Source organism: Tupaia chinensis, unplaced genomic scaffold (assembly GCF_000334495.1).
Source record: "Tupaia chinensis unplaced genomic scaffold, TupChi_1.0 Scaffold138228_1, whole genome shotgun sequence".
Classification (NCBI taxonomy): domain Eukaryota; kingdom Metazoa; phylum Chordata; class Mammalia; order Scandentia; family Tupaiidae; genus Tupaia; species Tupaia belangeri.
Window position 1 is genome coordinate 88,094 of NW_006198126.1, and position 8,788 is coordinate 96,881.

At 43.4% G+C, this 8,788-nt stretch overlaps 2 pseudogenes; one reads left to right on the top strand and one right to left on the bottom strand.

Moving 5' to 3' along the window:
* Positions 1 to 321: 321 nt before the first annotated feature.
* Positions 322 to 3,968, top strand: LOC102477231 (glyceraldehyde-3-phosphate dehydrogenase-like; annotated as a pseudogene).
* Positions 3,969 to 6,288: 2,320 nt separating this feature from the next.
* Positions 6,289 to 6,724, bottom strand: LOC102477653 (protein phosphatase 1 regulatory subunit 14B pseudogene; annotated as a pseudogene).
* Positions 6,725 to 8,788: the final 2,064 nt, after the last annotated feature.

The following is an 8,788-nucleotide window of genomic DNA, read 5'->3' on the forward strand; positions in this document are numbered from 1 at the left end:
ACTTGAGTTATTACAGTTATACAACCTGCTCTCAGAACAAGAATGTGGACTTCTGCATCTCAAACCACATTGATCCCAAGGTCCCTACCATGCCAAATCATACCTCCAGGCACTGGCTGGAAAAGGGCTTTGGAGGCACCATTTTATTATGAAAGAAATCTCAGCACTCAGCCTCAGCCCCTCACAGCTGTAGGTTTTTCCCTTGAATCATGTGAAACATTTAACTTGAGTAGGTGCTTGACTAGTTCCATCTTCACCTGTCCATCCTGATGGACCCCAAACTATCCAGATGGACCCAGCTTAGAAATTTCAGGAGAGAAAATGAGCCAGAGTGGCAAGGGGAAGTGTGGGCTTAGATCCTTCCCACATGAAACCCTGACTCAGTCCTACACACAAGACCCCATTCCTTCAGTGTTCTGTCTACACAGGGTAGAAGCAAAAAGTTCCTGGCCATTGGAGACCAACAAGGTAACAACACATGTAACCCACTTTAGTTGATTGTCTGACTGCCTCTCACCCCTTCTATAGGTCACACTCACATGCCCATACCCTGGGAGTTCTCCCCTCTCTCTCCTACTTTCCTGTTTACTTCTGGCCCACTCAGATGCAGTTCCAGAAGAGTTTCTCCTCAGGAATTGAATACATTTTCAAGTCCTTCTTGGTGGTCACTCACATTGCTGTGTCCAGTAAATCTGGGGTCCAGGGGTTGCCATGAACATCATGTCTCCTAACTCACACCTCCACTCTGCAAAAATTTCCACATTGCCCTGAGATCCTCCTGGGTTGCTGGACTGCTGCAATCATGGTTCCAGTATGTTTCTGGCTAAAATCACTCAGTTTGGTTCTGTCTTGTCTGTGGTCCATATGGATGTTGCATGTATCTGTTTCCTACTTAAAACCCTTATAATTATCCATACCCACTCCATACCAGGTCAACTAATCAGTTGATAATTGATTTCTGCAACCCTGGCCTCACCACTCAAGGAAAGCCTTGGGATCCAGCCCTGCGTCCCAGTGTTAGGACTCCCTAGCCTCCACTCCTGAGAGCTCATCATTCTCTGTCCCAGGTGGAACCTCTTATCAAGAGGCCACCCTTTGTCAGTAACTGCCCAGAGAGGTCCCTAAGACTAGTTCTAGGGAACTAGTTCTAGGGAAGGGATTGACCCTATCCTGCAACACCCAGTGTCCTGTCTCAACCCCATCCCATAAGCTGTACTGCAAGGACATGTTCATATTCCCTGGGTGTGATATGTGCTTGTCCTGGACAAGGCATCTTTCATCCCTGGAATGTCAGGGTAGGAAGATGGTCAGAAGAGAAAAGAGTGGACATGAATAAGAAAGACACCAATGGAGGAAAGAGTTGAGGACAAACAGAAAAGGTGATATAGACAATGTGTTTGGATGAGAACAATGGACTTGGAAGATACAAAAGGAATAATAGTTAACTAGGAGAGAAGCAAAGGGAGGAATAAAAACAGACACAAAGGGATTGGTAGAAGGAGGATCTGGACAGGAGGAATGACCTTGACCCATAGGGACAGTTGAGGTAACAGGGAAGATCACAAGTTTAATAAAAGCTTCTTTAATTTTCAAATTACCTTTCCTTTTAAATTTATTGAGTGAGATTCACACCGAGGTCTCAAGGGTTTTGACTCAAACTTGGCAGGTTTAGACTAGTTCCATATTCACGTTAAACACATATGTGTAACATACATTCTAAGTTTTATCTGTTAACATATATTCTATATAATATTAACACAAAAGACCTAGTTGAACTAATTATTCTATACATTTTTTTTCCACATGTGGTCTGGTAACTTAATGGTCTGGGGTTGAGCATCTCCAGCAAAGAGCAAGTTATCCTCCAGAACCTCTTGTTCTTCTCTGCAGATGTTGAAGGCAGGGCTGGGCTGACATGGCACTTTGTTCCAACAGAGACCATCTGTTTATGATGAATGAGATGCCCAGAGTTATTTCTGTCTACAGCCAACACTCTTTAACATTATTCATTGTCAATAATTGTACCTTTTCAATTTTATATTTCATATATATTTAATATGGTTCTCTGGAAAATAGGTATTAAACATTTGAGAAGCGTCAGTGTGTGGCACAGTGGTTAAGAAGCTGGAATCTCACATGTCAGACCATAGTTTGAGTCCTGGGTATGGCAGCATGCTTTCTCACTTTCTCTCTGTCTCTCTCTCGTGCCCTATACCTAATTAAAAAAATAATAAAATTATATCATTCTTTAAAAAATAAAAAAATTGAGTCCATGTGATCAAAATCATGAAAGCGAAGTCTCTCCTGCTCAGGGTATAAATTATGGTCTGAAATCTTCCAGTGCTAGTTTTGATTTGTTGGTCTCCTGCACTCCCTTTCCTTCCAGTCCTGATACATACTAAGCCACAAGCCTAAGGAAGGGGAAACCAGAACTGCTTTAACATAGAACAAAGAATCTCTGTAATGAGGAAGGCACATGGCTCTAGAAAGCTGATTGGAGAAAGAGATAGAAAACAGGGAGGCTAGGAAGATCTGGAATAAGACAGAGAAGAAGCTTGGGGCTCCCTTTCCTGGTGACCCTGAGCTCAGCAGAGAGTGATATAGTCTCTGGGGTCTTTGCATGGAAGGGGACTCCACCCAGCCACAGACTCAGGGGTGTGGGCCTCACTAGGTTGGAAGGTGTTCTGCAGAAAGCATAGAAATGCCTCACCTCCTGGTCTCTGTGTGAGAGTGTGTGGTCCTGAGTCAAGAAAATTAGGAAAGGAGAGTCACAGCAAAGGGAGGAGAAACAAAAATGGGACAGACAAAGGACAATGAGACCTCAAAAACAAAACCAGTTTTACATTCTACCTCTTCAGAGGACAAAAAGAGGACAAAGTAATAAATGGGAGCAAGGCAGACTGACTGTTTTGACCATGGACTCTTAAAATATATGTAAAGTGGCTCTCTGCTCCTCCCTGTTAGAGAGATAGCCACATCCCAGAGACACGATAGTGAAGGTTGGAGTAAATGGATTTGGCCGTATTGGGTACTTACTCCCCAGGGCTGCCTTCACATCTGGCAAAGTGGATATCATCACCATCAATGACCCCTTCATTGACTTGAACTTCATGGTCTACATGTTCCAGTATGATTCTACCCATGTAATGGCACCGTCAAGGCCGAGAACGGGAAGCTTGTCATTAACAGGAAATCCATCACCATCTTCCAGGAGCAAGATCCTGCCAAGATCAGATGGGGTGATGCTGGTGTTGTGGAGTCCACTGGTATCTTCACCACCACAGAGAAGGCTGTGACTCATTTGAAGGGTGGGGCCAAAAGGGTCATCATCTCTGCCCCTTCTGCTGATGCCCCCATGTTTGTGATGGCCATGAACCACAAGAAGTATGGAAAACCCCTGAAGATTGTCAGCAATGCCTCCTGCACTGCTTAGCCTTCAGGCCAAGGTCATCCACAACAACTTTGGCATTGTGCAGGGGCTCACGACCACAGTATGTGCCATCACTGCCACCCAGAAGACTGTGGACGGCCCCTCAGGGAAGCTGTGGGATGAAGACTGTGAGGCTGCCCAGAGCATCATTCCAACATCTACCAGGGCTGCCAAGGCTGTGGGCAAAGTCATCCTGGAGCTGAACGGGAAGCTCTCTGGCATGGTCTTCCATGCCTCCACCCCCAACGTGTCAGTTGTGGATCTGACTTGCTGCCTGGAGAAAGCTGCCAAATATGATGGCATCAAGAAGGTGGTGAAGTGGGCATCACAAGGCTACCTGAAGGGCATCCTGGGCTACACCAAGGACCAGGTCATCTCCTGTGTCTTCAACAGTGACAACTACTCCTCCACCTTCAATGCTGGGGCTGGCATTGCCTTCAATGACCACTTTGTCAAGCTCATTTCCTGGTATGATAATGAGTTTGGCTACAGCAACAGAGTGGTGGACTTCATGGTCCACATAGCATCCAAGGAGTAGAGCCCCTGCCCACCAGCTCCAGCGTGAGCATGAGGAAGAGAGGCCCTCAGCTGCTGGGGAGGCCCTGCTCCAGCTCAGTCCCCACCACACTGAGAAGCTCCCCTCCTTGACAGTTTCCATCCCAGACCCCTGCAGAAGGGGAGGGGCTGGGGAGCTCTCCTTGTCATGAACCATCAATAAAGTACACTCTATCAGCCAAAAAAAAAAAAAAAAGTTTATGTATGTATGCATGTGTGTGTATATGTGTGTGTGTGTGTGTGTGTGTATATATATATATATATGTAAAGCTGCAGACATACACAACTGAGCAACTGAACAAATGAAGAGCACTAGATTCTACCCCCATGTACCCTAAAAAAGTAGCCCATCCATAGATAAAGGGCTCTTGATCTGCATTGATCTGGCCTGTTCCTAAGCCTACAAATGTGCTTTTACCAAATAAATTTGCTTGCTATTTCACTCTACTCGTGTGCTGCATTCAGTTCTTTGAGACACCAAGAACCTGATTCTTCTAAGACCATGCACCATCTCCAGCGACATAGCTATTGTGATAGGCAAGTCAGGATGTAAGCCTGTACACTATTCCTTAACCTCTTTGTCATTTCCATACTTATTTCCATTGAATCTCTTTGCTAAAGTGGAACAACTGAGGCAAGATTGATAGCTCTTGGGGGGAACTCTGCTATAGAGCTAGAAATTGCCTCTGGAATGACCTTAGTTCTATAATCCCCTAGAGGTGAGAGATTCTCCTTTTCTTTCCATCTCTGTACTCACCTTTAATTCCACTGGGTCTTCTGACCAACATGAGTCAGCCAGCATGAAATCCATGGTTCTTGTAATGGGTACCTGCCATATAGGACTGAAAATCCCTCTGGCCCAACCATGGAGGCCTTAAGCTCCTAGGAGTGATAGCCTCCTTCTTTTTCTATAGTGCTTTATTTATGACCATCTTGCAGACACAGGTGAGAATTAAAAGCCACTATGGCGTTCACCACTTAAAGCCACCTGTGTGAGGATAATCTGGTCTTAAAATGAGTGATTTAGGACTTACCTAAAGGTAAATCCAAGGACCAGCCAGGTTCATGTTTGTATGGCCCTAATAGAAATTCTTGATGACATGTGGCTCTTTATCTTTCTTTTTCTTTCTTTACCTTTTTCCCCCATCTGGTTGATCCTCCTCACCTTCTGCCTGGGGATAGGAGATACTCTGAGAAAAGGGGGTCCAATATGTCATTCCCTTCCTCATACTCCTGCTTCCAAAGGCACTTCCCAGGTCACATTGCAGTGGTTATACTTAACACTTGTAGGAACCACTCAGATTATTGTGGGAACTCAAGTTGCTTCTATGATCAGTTGGAGGCCAAATTTTGGGGAAAAATAAGGATCTTAGAATTCAGTAGTCAGGACACATAGGATATATGTCAGGAGGACTGGTATGTGCCTCCATTTATGTCATTTTCTTAGTCATTCTAGGGTGAAACATATTTACAGACTTCCTCACCCCTAATAAAAAGACTTTTTCCAATTTGTGAATACTCTTCTGAGGCCCAGAGTGAATCACTCACCCTCCATCCAGCACCTGCACCTCTGCAGTGTTTTCTAACTTGTTTTTCTGCTTCAAGTTTAGAGCATTTCTTTGCTTAGCCACATTTACTCCCATTTATGCACAAGATGATAATTTTTCTTATAACCTTCCTCATGTGCTAAGTCAACCAGCTTGAAAATATAAAGAAATTGGATGTTTCTGTAGGCTTTTGTAAGAATTTTGTAGGTATAAAATTAAGAACAAAGCCTATGAGGAAAAATCCTATATAAGACAGGGAAAATATGGATCTTATCTATGGTTTCTCTCTTTAAACCCTCAATGTTTCCTCAGTCATTCCTGGGGAAAATATGCCTATCACTTTGCCCAATTTAAAGTTATACTTGTTTTATTTACTTGACCTATATGCCACTATGAAAACTCTGTCTTCCTACAGAACAATGACAGGCACTTTTCCTCCAGTCTTCTCTTTATTTCTCTCTCTCTGTCTTCTTCTTCTATTTTTCCCCCCCACCAAGGGCATATCCTAGCTATATTAAAGGGCCCAAGATGCAGAGTCAATATACAAACACAAAATGTTCCATCAGTTTAGTAACAACGAAAAGCCCCCAAAATGGAAAACTGAAGGGGCAGGGGAAGAAACCCCTAGGCCAGGGGCATGAGGAGTCTTGCTCATGGCACCAGACCTGGCCACAGGGTCCCCGGTATTGCTGTAGCTATGAGGTCTGGGGTCAGAGATTGTCCTGTGGAAGCCACTAATCACTTGGTTCAAGACCCTTACTTCTTCTGGGGTATGCTGAGCTTCTGCATGCCCCAGATCTTGTCCAGCAGGCCAGAGGTGAAGGCCTCAAAGGGCTTGTAACAGTCAATCAACAGCTCTTGGACCCCCAGCCCAGGTATCATTACTCTCCATGTCTAGGACCTTGTCCATATCGATCTCCAGCTCTGGGATCTCCTCTTCCTGACAGTCATACAGGCATGTAAGTTGCTCCAGGATCCACTCCTCCAGGTTCATGCACTTCTGTAGCTCCTTGTGGTCATACTTGAGGGTGACCTTCCATTGCTTCATGGGCCCTCATTGTCCGTACCACCTGGACCCTTGCCTGCAGCCCCAGGGGGGCTCTGAAAGTAGATGAGGGGCCCTGGGCCACCACTGCCTTTCCCAGGGCTGGGGCTGCTAATGCTAGGCCCCTGAGGGGCTGCTGTCTGCCATGCGGCTGCTAGGATCACAGGGCCAGGGGTACCGTCAGGCATCTCCCTGCACTCTGCCTGTGGGACATCTGCCAGCTGGCTCCTGGCTGCTGGCTCAGGTTAGTTTGCTGGGTCAACTCTCAGTGAGCTACCTATCTTCTTCAGAGCTTCCCTTCCTAGACCATTTTTTCTGTCATTCACTAGAATGGCTTTTTCCAGAGGGATGACTCACTCTTGGTTCTTTCTATACCTGGAGTTGCTTTCATTTTAGAACCAAATGGGAGTCTCAAAGGAGATGCCCATATCAAATGACTATCTCCAAAAAGATTTAAAAGACCTACTGCCTTTTAGGAGCCTCACTTGGGCTCAAGTATATATTTTTCTTCTCCAAGGTAAAACCAGATTAAGAGTAAGTCATAGCTAACAGAAGGATTCCAAAGATCCTGGAGTATCTCAGGCTGAAGACACTCAGCCAAGAAAATGGTCCCAGGGACCAAAAAGGACAATAGCAACCTGGAGATACCCAGTCCAGTCCTGTATCTTAGCTTGTCTTCAAGGGATGCCTTGGGTAGGATCTTAACTATAGAATGCTATAAAAGTAAGAGATACCCCAAAGATGCCAGGATGCACCAACAAGGCCAAGGGTGCATGGTCATCTATCAGTTTCTATAAGGGAGCTGACGGGAACAAATTGTCAGAAATGCCTAGCTTGTTCACACTGGGTCATTCATTGCCTAGTGGGACACCCCAGGACACGTCTCTGCCTTTAGGTTGTCTACTCCCCTCTCTGTTATTCTTTTCTTTACAGGTGGCATGAGAAATAACCACTCTACCCCCCTCAGGACTCATCCCATGGCTGTATCTTTAATAATTGGGAAAAATTTGACCCTGATAATTATTGTTCGTATATAGAAATGCTACAGATTTTTGTACGTTGATTTTCTATCCTGCCAATTTACTGTATTTATTACTTTGAGAAGGTTTTTCATGGTTACCTTTGGGTCTTTTGTGTATACAATCATGTCACATGCAAATAGAGATAATTTCAACTCTTCATTCCCTATGGAATTCCTTTTATTTCATTCTCTTGTCTGATCTCATTGGCTAGGGATTCTGGTAGTATATTAAAAATGATTGGAGAAAGTGGAGAGCCTTGTCTTGTACCAGTTTTTAGTGGAAAAGCTCCCCATTCAGTATAATGTTAGCTATAGTTTTTTGATAGATGTCTATGCCGATTTTGCAGAGAGTCGTAATCATAAAGGGATTTTGAATTTTTAAATACTTTTTCTGCATGAATTGAAATGGTCATTTAATTTTTATCTTTCTGTTGATATGGTCTACTTAGTTTCTGGTTTTGTGTATGTTGAACCACCCTTACATCTCTGGAATAAAGCCCACTTGGTCATGATGAATAATCTTTTTAATGTGTTGTTGGATATAATTTGCTAATATCTTGTTGAAAATTTTTGTATCTATATTCATCAGAGATATTGGTCTGTAGTTTTCCTTTTTTGTCATGTCCTTATCTGTTTTGGGAATGAGGGTGATGAAGGAACTTTAGAAATAATTTGAAAGAAATGGAGGTTACTTCTTTAAAAGTTTTGTAGAATTCAGAAGTAAAGCCATCAGAACCTGAGCTTTTCTTTCTTGGGAGCCTATCTATTACTGATTCAATCCCATGTTTTTTTATGGGTCTATTCAGGCTTTTTATGTTTTCCAGTGTCAATCTCGGTAGATTATATGTGTCCAGGAATTTGTACATCTCATTCAGGTTTTCTGGTTTGTTGGCATATAGTTGTTCATAGTATTCTCTAATGATGTTTTCTATTTCTATTATGTTCATGGTACTACTGCCTGTTTCATTGTGATTTTGATTTATCTGATTCCTTTCTGTTTTCATCTTAATTTAGCTAATGGTGTGCCAATCTTGTTTATCTTTTCCAAAGCCCAGCTTTTGCTTTCATTTATTTTCCATATAGTTTGTTTATTTTCTGTTTCATTTGTGTCTGCTTGACTCTTTATCCTTTTTTTTCTCCCACATGTTTGAATTTTTTTTATTGTTTTACCAATTCCCAAGGCATGATGT